We start from the raw sequence: 14,188 nt of genomic DNA, 5'->3' as shown, positions 1-14,188 counted from the left end.
ATAAATAAAATTACAAGACTTGCAAAGGTAGAAAGATTATTAAGAATTTCATATTATTGAAATTTTCTCCTTGGTCTCTTCTAATATTTAACATTGTCCTATTCCAGCAGCAAATGCAGATTCCTTGATATGACTTTTCTTTTTTCCATTCAGCCATGATCTTTTTTCCCCTTCACTTGGAAACTGAATTAAGAAATTAAAAGTGACTTGTCTGTCCTGTCTAACTCAGGAAAAATATGGTTTCTTTAGTATTTTTTTTTAAATCACTGGAAATAAACACTTGTATTTATTTTTATATATTTTTGCAGTATGAGTAGGTCACATGATGTTTTCTTTGTGATAGTCAGGTTCTCCTCATTGCTGCTCTTCCCGACTGCACATCTCATTTCAGTGTGGTGGTGAGGCACAGTTCTGAGACACTCTTTCTCTCATTATATCATTTATTATATTATTATACATTATATATTATATAATATTATATTATCTTGTCTTGCATTTTGATATTATATTTAATTAGTTTGTTTCTTCTCAGATTGTTGCCGCTGTTTTTACCTATTTTAGGGTCCCCTCTTTTCCCTTTCTGGAGGCATGGATTTGTTATTCCCTCCGCCCCACTAGTTATGGGAACCAGCCTGTAAACCATTAACACCATTTTTACAAAAACAAAACAAAACAAAACAAAGCAAACCAAACACAACCCACCAACAATAGTTTTTCATTCAGTACAAAAATATGGAGGCTTTTTTACTCATCTCTTTCATGAATGAATGTGAACAAAGTATGTCTTAATCTTCCCAACTCTAGAGTAAAGCATAAGAATGTTTATTAGCCACAGCAGTTTGGATGTTGACTTATTATCTGATTAGATCTCTGGAACAAACTAAAGAAACATATGGAAGTCTCTGAAAGATAGACTGAGTCATTCATTAACTGTGTTTTCCAAGTGTGGATGTCTAGCTTTTGTAATCACCTTCAGTGTAAAGAAACAAAAGTCTACTTTTAGAAATGCTGTGTTTATTTGAGAAAGAGGCTTTTTTTTCTTTTTTTCTTTTTTTTTTTTTCCTTGGTGTAATTCAACTTACCTAGGAGGAAAAAAATTTTTAACTAAGTAACAAAGAAAATGTTCAGTTCTCTGAACATTAATTTACTTTTTTCATGCTGAAAAAGATTGGATTTCTAACTAATAAAAGTAAATGAACAAATAAAATGGTTTTTTTGTTTGTTTTTTTTCGTGTATTTTTGGTTTTTTTTTTCTTCCCCAATTCAATTCAAGAAATGCAACCTTTTCCAGAAGGAAATTCATATAATATAGGGGATGGAGTACTTCAACTCAATACAAATTTTCTTTAGAAAAAACGATATACCAAATCTTTGAATATTTTTAATAAAACCATACATTTAAATTAAGCAGTATCAATAATGATGATTTCTAAACTCAGAGTTGTAAACATATATATTACAACTATACCAGATGTAAAGTGGCATGAAAATATCTAATATTTAATTATCTGTGAAAATTTTAAATTTTTCCCCCCAGATAGTTTAGCATTGACTTTTCATACCTATTATAATGTGGTAAAGCCATACATCCACGTGTCAAAGTGATTTTTAAGTGCCATTTTCACTTTCTCACATAAGGAGGTGATACTACCTAAGTGCTTTGCTCTGGCAAAAACACTACGGAAGTGAAAAACACCTTTCTGATAATATACTTTTTTAAAATATTCATCTTGCTTTATTTGCTCATCCACTATTCACATTTTCTGTCCTACCTGCAGAGTGCTTGGTTGTCACTGATCAAACCACACAAGGTGTAAGAAAATGAGGTCTTCAAAACTCTGTCAGAGCATAATTGTGATAAATGGTTATCCATAATATAAGAAATGTCTGCTGTTATCTTTCAGCTGTCACTCACTTATGTAATCTTGCATAATAAATAGATGATTAAAAAGCACTAAAAATCCTTCTAATAAACATCAAAGATTATTTATCCTTTTTTTTTTTTTTTCTTCTCAGTTATGTTCGTGAAGTGGAAGTATTGAATAATAAACCTGTACAGAAAGCAGTACATCTTCTTATTCCTGCGATTATTTATTTTAAAATCTAGAGAGAAATATTCAGCCTGCATTTTCTGGATTTTATTCTGCAGTTTTCCCTCTGACTGGCAGTACTTCTTCCTTATTCTTTTCCTATGTGCAGCTGCACATGGAGTTGTCCTTTCAATGGTCATATTTGTTGCACACTCATATTTTCACTATGTTTGGTTTTGTCATGAAAAGATTACTTCATACTGTTGTTATTTACACTATGTTAGTGTATTTAGTATCATATTTTTATTTAAGACAAACTGACATTAGCATCTTGATTAATTAAAATTTTAATTTGAAAGTCTTTATAATATAAATTTCTCAGATGGCTCTGCTTTGACAACACTCCATGTAGGAATCAGAGAGATAATGATTTCTAACTATGCTACATAAAAAATTAAAAAATATATAAAAATAAAAATATAAAATATATAAAAATATAAAAATATAAGAAAGAAAGGGAAAAAAAAAAAAAAAAAAAAGTATTGTAGCCAGGACTCAAGTTCATAAAGAATTTATTTCACCTTTCTAAAATGCATATATTTCATTTAAGTTATAAGTTATAATTTGAAATTCTGAAAGCCTTTATTATTATTATTATTATTGTTATTATTATTATTATTATTATTACTATTATTATTAAATAGGCATTTAAAGAAATTACACTTAGTGGTTGATAAAGGAATGGTAATTTATGTAATATACAAAGTGATTTGAGATATTAATATCCACAGTAAATAAGCCTTTTGGTTTCATTGTGACCCAAATTCATACCTACAGTAGATTATCCAAAGTCACACTGTGTTAACAGAATTCTTTGACTGTCTGGGACTATGGGTTTCATCCTCCAGTTTCTATCACTAAGGGTTCTATGTTATGCCTTATACAAAAGCACATATAATTAAAAGGAGTCACCCACCACTGTCACAATGCCATGTTGAATTTCATAATTCCATAGAGCCCTTAGGCACACAGCAGGGATTATTCTTCAGAACCCCATGTCCTCTATGTTACTGCTTATCTAATAAGTAACATCAGTGCTGAATTCTGCTCCAGGCGGCTTTACATCAGATAACCGACATTTCAACACAAAGGCGAAGTGCCGTAACTTGCGTTAATAGTAATTGTAAGTAAGGTAGCTATTTCCTCTATTCCTTCTTATGGAAGCATGATGTATGATGTGATGGTATTGTTATTAGTGATCTTTACGGTGCTGTAAAAATATGAGAATACTGAGTGAAGAAATATTGAAACAAACAGTAAAAAATAATGTTCACTAACATCCTTTCATTTATCAAAACAAAACCTGAAGCTCCAAACCTCATGTGTCCCTCAGCAGTAACACTATTTATTTGCCAAAATATTTTAGATAAAATCAGAAAGAAAATATGATAATCCTAATACAGCAAAAGGTATTTTCATATTGAAAACACACTGAGAGTAGGGATTGCATAGTTCTATTCAGGAAATTCACTGTGTGCATTTCAGAATGGAAGACTGGTACCTAAATTTTGAAATGTAATTTAATCTTACAAATTTTCATAAGATAACTAAATATCTGTAGATCTGAATTCTTACAGATTTCCTTCTTTCCCAAGGAAAGACGGTAATATGATTATTTGTTCCGGTAATGGAATAGCCTACAAATCCTGGCAGACAGATTATGCAGGTACTTATGTGTTGATTCATGCACATCTTTTACAGTCTGTTAAGTGCAAACTGTATCCATAGTCACAGCACCATTTGTTGTGCAAAAGTAAAACAGTAATCTTTCTGAAAACTCATGATATTTGTATTAGAGTACACTCCTGGATCTCGGATTTCTATCTCAATTCCTTTTCTTGTTAGGAAATAAGACTTCAAAAATTCATCTTCCCAAGGGAAAAACAGAGATATAACAAAAACTGTGAAACTTTCTTAAGATTAAAAACCAATTAAAAATTCTTATCCCACTAAAATTGCAAGAAAGTTATGGACAGTTTTGGAATCACTGTAGCAAGCTGTGAATGATATATGAAATGAAACAGTCCTGCTGAGTATGCTGCTGTGCTGTTTGCTTTGTCCTGTAGATATTCAGGCACACAATATTCATATCACAGACAGAATGGTAATCAATGGTAATGCAAAATTTCAAGAGCAGAATGTACCATATCTGTGTGATGGCTATGCTTAGGATTTTAAGGTGTACTCAATTTTCTTATTGTCAGTCTTTTCCTGGGATCATCAACTTGCTTTCAAAGTAGATCCAATGAAGCAAAGAGAGGGGAATTATCCTCTAAAGCAGATTTGTTAGCATTTTAAAAATGTTCCTTAAATGTTATAAGTTCTTTCCTCTTCTCATCACCGGGTGAGACACAGTATTTTGTCTCAAGCATGAAAATGAACTAAAGCAACTTCCAAAAGAGAGCAAACAAAGAAAGCAATTTTTAGGTAAGTTAATTTGCTTATGTTTAAAGGCTCTTTCCACAAAGATCCTATGAACACTCAACAGTTGCCTTTCTTTAGCCGTTGTGCTGGACTTTGGTGTAATGCTACGTGAAGAAAGAGAGTTACATTCTGATTATGCAGAATTAAAGAAGTAAGATTTTATATATTTGATGCTTATTAGTAAACAAATAAAATTACAAAATGTATACTAATTCCTACTGTGGTACAAATTAATAATTTTCAGTGAGTTTTTTCTTTTCATGTTTAATGAATAACTTATCTTTAAATTATTTTTAAACTAAATGTCTTCAGTTATGTTTTCTGGATTAGTGCAGGCATATATATAGGGGAGAAGGCCTATCTTTCCTTAATCTCTGGATCCAACAATAACTAGTGGAAGATAATTTTACTTTTGTGGGTTTTTTTGTATAAAAGGTGTTAAGCCTGTTAAGATCTTTCATTCTGTTGTCAGAGCATGTATTGGTTCTGACAGTAGTGTTGTTCCATAATATCCCTGATAGACAGACCTCAAAGTGCCATGTCAAAAATGAGGAGTCACTGAAACTGAAGTGGTTAGGCAGGCAGCCAATAGGGACTGTTGATATTGTTTCCAGTCCAGTGAAAATTTGTGGATCTTCAAGAGAGAGATAAAGTATTAATGTGTAAGTGGGTTAAAACAGCAGTCGGATTCAGAAACAAAAAAACAACAACAACAAAAAATCTAAAAGATGTAAGGAGATTTAAAGATATACTTTAACACGAACTTCTTTTCTTTGCTAAAAGCTAGACATATACATAATTCATCCACTGCTTGTTAATGTCTTCATGGAGATGCTGATTAAAAGAAAATTCTTCTGTTCCATCAATTTCTGCAGTAGATTATGTGGTAATCTTCATGAGAGGTAATACAAGTAGCAATAGCTACAAAAAGATTAAAGTGACTTTATGAGTGGGGAAGATTATGGCTGAGTTTACCTTTTTCTTTTAGGATTCCCAAATCCCCTGTTTTAATAGTAGAGAGTTTGGCTTCACATTTAACCAAAAATTACAGAACAGGCACTTACTCTTCACTTAGCAAAAGGGAAAAAAATAACTAAAAACAAATATTTCATTTAAGTGCAGAAATCTTCAAAGAGCAATAGCAAATCACTCTCACTGTCAGGGTGTAGTTGGGCTGGAAGCTCCCTGGAGTTGGAACACTGGGAACAGCAAGGCCCACCCCCAGACTACCAAGGAAGGAAATAGGAACCAGGCCACTGCCCTGAATGCAAAGTGGAGTAGGATAAGGAGCAGCGGGGACATCTCTGGGCATCATGCACCTCTCAGGGGACAGAGCTGTGCTGGGCCATCAACCCGGGGTGGAGGGCAGGATGGGACCTGGTACCAAGGCCAGATACAGCTCACTATGGCTGGATGGGGCCATGGGGACAGAAGTGAATTAGGTTAGGTTAGGACATCAGCATGCAAGGTGTGCCTGGACATGGATAAATGGGCCAAGTGCAAACACATCTGTGGTACTGTTGATTACAGATCAAACAGTGTCTCAGGATGAGAGCCACAGCTTAATAGCACATCCCAAAAGAATGAAGGGTCAACATTCCCTGAGGTCTTCCAATATAGCTGTCTGGTGGCCTTTACCTGCGGGCATCAGCCCATACCCTGGCTATGAGTCCAGGCTACTAAACCCCCAGGGTGAAGGGTAGACTCATTCATGGCTTGGAAAGCAGTTTTCAAGAAAAACATTTCCTATAATATTGCTTCAATGCATTTTAAAAACATATAAGAAGCATTTAAGAGATATTATATATATGTGTTACTTTTATTTGCGAGATCTTTTACTGGATCCATGTGCTTCTGTTTATCTGTGTGGCACATGTGTGTGTTTAAGAATATATTTTGCATCTGTACATCCTGTTAGTAAGTTAGTGTGAATCTTGTCATCCATAAATCTGTAATGAAGTTGCTGTTTAATTATCACATATTTCACTAAATCACTTTATTAATCTCCAAATTGGTTAATGATTAAGTGCTGTTAAAATTCAATCCTTTGATTTACCTCATATTATCAATAAATCTTAAATTGCCTCATCACATAACTGAGTGAAATATATTTGTTGTTTCCTGTGACAACAGGGATATTTTTTTTCAGACATTCAGCAAAATTTTGCATTGAAAAATGATGTTCATAATCACAGAATTTGCAAACTCTAGTCCAAATTATAAAATGAAATCAATAGAAACATTTTCTGTGGAAGAAATTGACTGGGTTAGATGGTTCCTTTTTTCCTAAACACTCCAGTGGCTGGTGTTCTTAATGGTATATAGCAAAAATAAATAGATAGATAGATAGATAGATAGATAGATAGATAGATAGATAGATAGATAGATAGATAGATAAACATAATTTTCTGTGTGACTTATGAATGCATTAAAATGCATAATATAATAATATGGTAAATATGTATATATACATATATATTTATACATTAAAAAAATATGAATGTATAAACATAGCTTTGCATCATTATCATAGTCCTAAACTCAAAACAGCATTAAAAGGTCGTAAAAAGATTATGTTTTATCACTAAAACAAAACTATGTGGATAGTTCTGGCCTGATTACAGCATCTGTTACTGGTCTTCCTGCTTGGACAAGACACAAATCCACTTTAGTGAGAAGAACTGTAATATATATGTATGGCTTCTGTTCAAAGACAGTCTATGTTTTTTTAACTCAGAGCACAGTAGGTTTGTGTCTGCTCACAGTCAAACTTGTGGAACATCTCTGACACAGCTGTGAACTTATGAAGGAGTCTGTGATGTTACACAGGGAGCACTGAGGACTCTTTAAAGGTTTGCCTCTTTGAAGGGATTCTGTGTCTCCTGGGGAAACTGAAGGGTGCCTCTATATTAGTGTCTTAGTTTTGTTGAGAAGTATGCTTTTGAAGTGACTTTTCTGATCATTTCTACTTATAAAACTTTGATTCCATCATGGGGTAGTTTCAGTTCTCTTACTGGGTTTCTTTTGAATGAAACTAAACATGAAGATGGTCTCTAGGAGCACAATGAATGTGCTCTGACTGCTGTTGGGTATTGCGTTCAAGGGACCAAAGTAGAATTAGTCCAAAGTAAAAAAAAAAAATTGTTCTCAGTAAGAGCTATTTCACTTTATGAAAACTATGCTTTTTTGCTATGTAGAGATAGATAGGCTTAGCCAATTCTAGTACCTCGGGAATATGGCTCTCCACAGATCAGTGTAGAATCAGCAAACTGAATAAAACATTTTTTCCTGTCACCAGTTTTACTATTAAATTCTTTAAATTCTTTCCTTTGGCACCATTGATGAAAAGGCAAGCAAGCAGTTAGGTGTTCTTTACTTTTTTTTTTTTTCTTTTTTTTTTTTAAATAAAGTGCTGTTGGCGATTACTTCTGTCCTGTTTTTAGTAGTTTCAGATAAATACATTTTTAGAGGATCAGAGGTAAAGTATCAATTATTATGAGAGTTCTCATCTATCTAACAATCTAATTGTCTTTGCTCCTAGCCAGATGTAAAGGATCCAAAATTGTCTTGTGCTTTTTACTTGAAACTTTACTCCTTTTTATTGCAAGTTATAGATTTTCACTTCATAGACTGCAGATTTGAACTTTACATCTACTTTTCAGAGAAGTGTTTTAGATACTCTGAAGTAAACTGTTAATGTCAGAGACAGACCAAATAGCATAGTGATGTCATGTCTGAGGTAATAAACTCAATCTCTTTTTGTTGATATGACCATATTGCTTTCTGTTCCGTAATTAATTTAATTATAATTTTCTACTGTCTTTTCTGGGTTTGTTTGCGTACTACATTTATTCTCATCTGCACTAGGGAACTTGAAGATAAAAAAGCTATCTTGCCATATTCCATCAAAAGTACATTATTTATTTATTACCATCATCGTTTCAAATTGTGTGTATATATATAGGATTACGGTTTTTCTAAATAATGAAATGGCACCAGCTCTGTCATCTGCAAGAAACAGTGCTTCTCATGGTGACCTGTAGTGTAGAAGTATCCTAACAACCTAAAAGACACACACACACACACACACGCACACACACACACACACAATGAAGTAAAAAATAAAAGCAACTCAGGCAGCTATGTAATAATCATAATCATATTAGGTCTTCATATTAATGAGGAATGATAAGCACAGAAAGTGACAGATTTTTTTATTTTTGTTAGATTTTTTTTACTATTATTATTATTTTTACTTAGCATAGACTTCAGCATTATTAAGGCTGATCTCCTGAATTAAAAAGTACATATAGTGTGGCATATGTGGCACTTGTAGCATTAGCTGCTACCATGTATTTCTATTATGTTCAACTAGGTAATTTTCCACTGTCATGATCTATTGACAGGTGTGACTTCTCTGTTTAAGAAGTAGTTTGATTTACTTTATCTTCCTCATTTTGATAATATACAAATTATATAAAGAGAAAAAAACTATTTTAAGTGATGACTTCAAAACAATTTTTTGTGATTTATACACTGCTTCCCAGTTCTTTTTGCAACAAATCTTTATTAATACAGCAACTGGTTGTGCTGTACCACACTGTGATATTGTAATACTAGCCAGCTCTTACTTAACTCAGTAATTTTCACTGCTAGTTAAGTCATGTAATGAAAAACCCTTCAACCAGTTTTTTTTTTTTGTTTGTTTTGGTTTTGTTTTGCTTTTTTCAGTTGTTTTTTTCAGCAGTGGCTCAATATTGTGTTTGATGTGGAATCCAGATTTTATCAGGAATGTCACATGTCAAATATAACCCTAAAGTATTTCTAATAACAATCATGCATTTGTCTTTGAGGTCTAGGTCCTGTTGCCAGTGTTCACGGCCACCAAAGTTTGCGTGCAGTAGTGTACAACTGAAATAAATATGAAAAAAGACTGAGTTGTCAGGTAGAATAAATTACCTCACTTACATATATATTGTATTACAATTCTTTATTTAATGTATATTTTTTTACTGTGTATCTATTTTCTTGTTGATGCATGGAATGGATGATGACTACCTAATAACCAGTATTAAAATAATAATTCAAATATGTTATTCAGTGTGTAGCCCTGGATCTTATCTACTTTTTCTCTAAAGAACAAATGTTAGATAAATTTTCTATAGCATTCAACATCATTGTAGTTTCTAATTGTTTTGAAACATTAACTGAAGAATTTTCATAGCCATAGCATGGAAGAGGTAATATTACACGCTTTGCAGAGGATATCTGAATTATAGACAAATAAATATCCAAATTATATATTTTTATCTTGCATACAAATATATCTTAAAATGTATTGAAGTACTTACTAATAAATTAGAAAGTGTGCTGGCAAATTTAACTTCTGCTTTAACTTTCTGTCTGCTTCTGTTTGCATAATATATTAAATAAATCTGATACTATTTTAGCTTTAAAATATAGAAAAAGATGGACACTTCTCTGAGGATTTTTAGTGATATTGGCTGTAGGAAAAGAAACAATGAGTTTCAGGAATCTTTTGTTGTATTCTGGGATATAGAAGCCAACAAACACACCATTTTGTGCACTAGCTTGATTACTTATTCCTTATCAAGGGCTTATTATTTGCCCTCTCTTGTTTCCACCTTATGCACACCACACTCTTTCTTACCAGCATTCAGTTTTGGTTCTAACAATTCTCTAATTTTGTGAAGTTATCTTTTTGCTTCCTATTTCTCCATTTTGCTGAATAAATTTTTTTTTTGTTTTGTTTTGTTTTGTTTTTAAATATTACCTCATCTGGAGTCGGTAAAAGAAAAACAAAGGTCATTAAGTTATTTTAATTTCTAGTTTTGATTTCAGCTGAACTAAAAAATCTTGGCTTTCAGATGAACTGAAAAATAAATTGTCCATGAACTTACTAAATCATATGCATACTCTTTCTTTAGCAGCTACATAAGGTTTCCAAGCACTCCCAGCTATCATAAACTTCTTATGCTATTCAATGACACTTCTGGAGGCCTTAGCTACTATAACTAGGGTAGTCCTAGCCAACCTTTCAGAATTTTGGTGGCATCAGTTCTGAGGCAGTATGGCATCCAGGAAATGGTTCCTTTAAAATCGCCTTCCTAATTTAGACTCTATTTCTAAATATCTTTTTTTTTTTTTTTTCCCTTTCAATTCGAGAAATACTGAGAAATTTTGAAGCTCTTTGTGGAGCTATTACAAAATGACTGAAAGCATACCATAATCTATAAAAATGCCTTACACTGTTTTTTTGTACCCTAATCACAAGGAAAAAATAAATTGTCCTCTTGGTTGTTTTCTTTCTTTCTTCTTTCCTTTTTTTTTAATTTTTTTTTTTTTTTAAATTCCTGATTCAGCATCTGAATTTATCCTACTTCAATGAATTAACATCACTCTGTGTGATCCCCTAAAAAGTAATACGACTATGAGATCAAATTGCTTTTAAAAATGAACTTCATCATCTTTGTAGTAACACTAATTAAAACAATTATGATGACACTTTTCCTGATTGAGTCCTTTTCAGAAATGTATTAATAAGGTTAGACATCTACTGTGAGATGGAGTTGCTTAGGCAAATCTTCAGATGTTAGGAAATCATTAATATTATTAAATGTGTGTGTAAATTTTCACTGAAAACTGTGTTTATGCTAGATATGTTTGTTACATCCACAGCACAACTGTGATTTAATTTTCATCTATTGAAGACAGAACTAAAAATACAGAATTATAAAAGTACATGGTGTGAAAGACAAAACTCTTTTTCTTTTTTGTCTTGTTTTGTGAGACCTTTCTGGTGATAAGACTCTGATTTGCAACTGCTAATTATCCAGGGGGGTGGATGGTGGGTGTTACCATGCCACAGTACCTCTGCTTATGATTGCAAAGATAAGCAGAAGCAGGACGAGCAGTCTTTTTCAGGGGTGCTGCTTGAAGGAGATGACCACTGCAATAGGTGATAACGCTTGTGCATGGCAACAAAGGTATCACTTCCTGCTTGTTTATCTGTTGGCCAGGAGTCTTACACTAAAATGAGAGAAAAGAAGAAGGAAAAAACCCACAGAACTGGGGGATAAAAGGCCCTCACTAAACTAGGGACTTTGGAGACAAGCTCCCAAAGACACCTTTGATGGAGAATTCCCTGAGGGGAAAACGTCTTTGGAAGAACCCCCTGGGGCCTGCTTGCTGTGGAGCTTCCTGGCTTTCTCCCATCCCCCACAGTGATCAGACAAGTTCCTGAGATCAAGGGACCTACTATGTACCTTGTTGAACCCACAGAGGTGACTATCTCTTTTGCTCTCTACAGAGACTCCTTGCTTATATTTCCTATTTTTCTTATAGGCCATCTTCCCTTTCCCTTCTCCCTAAATGGCTAGGACTTGTAATAAACTGGTTGGACCAATATTTGAACCATTATTTCTTAATCTCACACCAGGCATAGATATATGTTGCAGAAAGGAACCAGGTCGAGACTTGAACTCGTGGGTACTCCAGGGGTGATTAACAAGCTCAGTGCTCAGATGAAACATGCATACAGAGCTTAGGTCACTCCTAGTGAATGACAATCAAGCTTTACAGAGGTCGTATATTTATATGATTAGGTAAACATTACATCATTTATGTTATTCATTCTCGTGATAATCAATATATCTTCAGTCCTTCTTTCTCGCTGTGTTTCATCCTAGGCCCAGGCTTCATGCTTCACATGTTACTCTTCTTTTGAACTGGTCCAAAAATTCATTATCTTCTTTCATCTGAGCCATCCGAGCTAGACCAGTCCATTCCATCTGTCTTATAGTTAAACTATACATTTTAACTTATTAACCACTAAATAGTAATGTCAGCACTATTATTGTCTACCTCTACTGTTTCATAACTTCACAATAGTCTAACACCCCTACATGAATCATGGTTCAGGGCTATACAGTGGATACATGAGTAGCATATTGGTTGAGAAATTTACCATTTTCCCTAACATATATCAAAGAACCTTCCCTCCCTCCTGTAAATTGGAGCAAGACACACCAGCATTCAGATTTGGGACTTTTTTGGCATTTTAATGACATAATAGCAACTGAACTATTTTAAAATATTTTTAATTTTTAAAATATTTTTAAAATTTTATTTTTAAAATATATTTTTTTTAAATTTTAAAAGATTTTTAAAATATTATTAATATTTTAAATAAATATATATATTTATAATAATAAATATTTAAAATATGTATTCAAAGATGGCTTTGAATAAATCCTGTTGGATACCTTTTCCCTTATGATTGCAAATTTAAGAGCTTTTCAGTATTTAAGTAAAACAAAACAAAAACAAACAAACAAACAATAAAGACTGAGGACTGAATTTTATATGTAAAAAATACTTCTGTTACAGTAGTTCTGAATCTCACATACTTGATGTATAAAACAACCTTTGGGAATTTGCCTGAGGAGCAAGTAAGCTTATAATGTAACAAATTATATTCAACATTCTCCTGTAATATTATTTACATTACTAAAGACAGATATTTAATATGAGATTATTGGTATGATCCATATTTTAGGATGGATTCCTTCATCATCTCATTTTGGCAGTTTAGATTTTTCCACTTCCATTTTCTTTTTATACCATTTGGTATAAAAAGGTCAGTGCCTGCCCTTCCACTCTTTTCATGAGGAACCTATAAACTGCTATGAGGCCTCCCCTGCAGTCTCCTCTTCCCTAGGGTGAACAAACCAAGGGACCTCAGCTGCTCCTCATAGGAGAACCTGTGGACCTCCCATCCCTGGAAGCATACAAAGTCAGACTGAATAGGACCCTGGGCAGTCTAATTAATGGTAGGCAAACATGATCATGGCGAGGGGGTTGGATCTATAGTTGATCTTTACAGTTCCTTCCAACTTCAGCCATTCTATGATTTCATGATAATATGCCTCTAGAAGAAAACCTTAATATGATTGCTTTCTTTTATTTGTGTTGCAGAGATTAAAAATGATCCTAGTCCTTACACTGTCCTTAGATAGTCCTTACAGGTTAGAACTTTTTCCAAGGTAATTCCATAGTGCCTCTAGGAAATCTGTTCCAGCACTCAGTCACTAGAACAGTAAAGTACTTAAAGTGTCACAGAACAGTTTCATTTAAAAATCAGAAAAAATGAAGATAACAAAAATCTTAATAAGAAAAAAGCTATTAATCTGCCTTATATTGTCCATTCAATTTCCAAACAGGACAGATAATGATTATTCTCATTTTTGTATAAAATCACTTTTCTTTCTCCAAATATGAACTTCTGGTTCTTAATTTACCATGTAGCATTTGAATGAGAAATTCTAATATGACCTTTATGAGCCATAAATACCTCATACTCTATTTGGAAAGAGCCATGTTACAGAAACCAATGAACTGTTTCTCCACAGTTGAGAAATATTTTACCACTTCCCAAATAATCTGCAGTATACAAGAAATCAAGTCGTTTGTTTTTTTTTTTTGTTCGTTTGTTTTTTTATGAGTGTATGATTAGGAAGTATTTCTAATGTTCATCATCGAACATTATCATGCCTTTATGATAAGTATTTACAGAAATCAAGGAATTATTGAAATTCTTCTCAAGGGGAGCCCCTTAAGAGAGTAGCCCTGCTGAGAAGGACATAAGGATCTAC

Source organism: Coturnix japonica, chromosome 4, assembly GCF_001577835.2.
Source record: "Coturnix japonica isolate 7356 chromosome 4, Coturnix japonica 2.1, whole genome shotgun sequence".
In the NCBI taxonomy this organism is placed as follows: Eukaryota; Metazoa; Chordata; class Aves; order Galliformes; family Phasianidae; genus Coturnix; species Coturnix japonica.
This window is presented reverse-complemented; position numbering follows the sequence as displayed.